Source organism: Wasmannia auropunctata, unplaced genomic scaffold (genome assembly GCF_000956235.1).
Source record: "Wasmannia auropunctata unplaced genomic scaffold, wasmannia.A_1.0 LD336099.1, whole genome shotgun sequence".
NCBI lineage: Eukaryota > Metazoa > Arthropoda > Insecta > Hymenoptera > Formicidae > Wasmannia > Wasmannia auropunctata.
In genome coordinates, this window is record NW_012026791.1 from 183,909 (window position 1) to 184,344 (window position 436).

Consider the following 436-nt stretch of genomic DNA (forward strand, 5'->3'; position numbering starts at 1 on the left):
GTGTGCTCTTCCGATACACGATTTGAAAATTTTAAGGTTATCTACACCAATAAATTGGTATGCCTATTGTAATATAACAAATTACTTTTCGTTTCGAAATTAAAAAATGCTATATAATTTCTTAGCTTTTTTAATAAAATTCATTGATATCATTGTAAATGTCGAGCCGAATAAGTATATAATTTCAAAATACTCGGTTGGTATATTTAGGGGACATGTATACCAACAAAATTGAAACGCAGATTATAATACGAGTTTTATTTTGTTCAAAAATTGCGACGGTATCTTGATTTTCACACAATATTCATTGTTATCATTGTAAATGACGAGCAGAATAAGTATTTAATTCAAAATACACGGTTGGTAAATTTTGGGGACACGTATGACTAATAAATTGAAACGCAGATTAAATTACAAGTTTCATTGNGTTTTGAAA